The sequence below is a fragment of the Mastomys coucha genome, unplaced genomic scaffold, assembly GCF_008632895.1.
Source record: "Mastomys coucha isolate ucsf_1 unplaced genomic scaffold, UCSF_Mcou_1 pScaffold16, whole genome shotgun sequence".
Lineage (NCBI taxonomy): Eukaryota > Metazoa > Chordata > Mammalia > Rodentia > Muridae > Mastomys > Mastomys coucha.
Window position 1 is genome coordinate 36,835,131 of NW_022196898.1, and position 424 is coordinate 36,835,554.

Below are 424 nucleotides of genomic sequence, written 5' to 3' on the forward strand. Positions count from 1 at the left end.
TACCTCAACTGTTGAGCTGCCAGATTTTTCATTTCTCTTTTACAATGATTGTAAAGGCCTCATGTCATTTTTAAAGAAATACACTCAAATCTTACACCACTCGTGTGTAGTCTGTTTGTCAAAAGCCGAATCCTGTGCACACCTGGCCAGAACCCCTCGTCCCGTGGAACAAGGGACCTCGTGAGAAATCCTGGTCCGCGGCAGTGCATAGAGACATGCATGTGGGCAAAACACCCATAAGACATCTAATAAAAATAAATCGCCGGCTCTTACTCCTGCTCTCTCCCTTGCCTCTTGCCCCCTTGTTCCCCCTCTCTCATTACTCTCTTCCCCCTCTCTCCCCATTACCCTCCCCTCTCTCTCCATGTGGTCATGGCCAGCCCCTACTTCTCTACTCTCTCCTTCTCTCTGCCTTTCTCTGCCT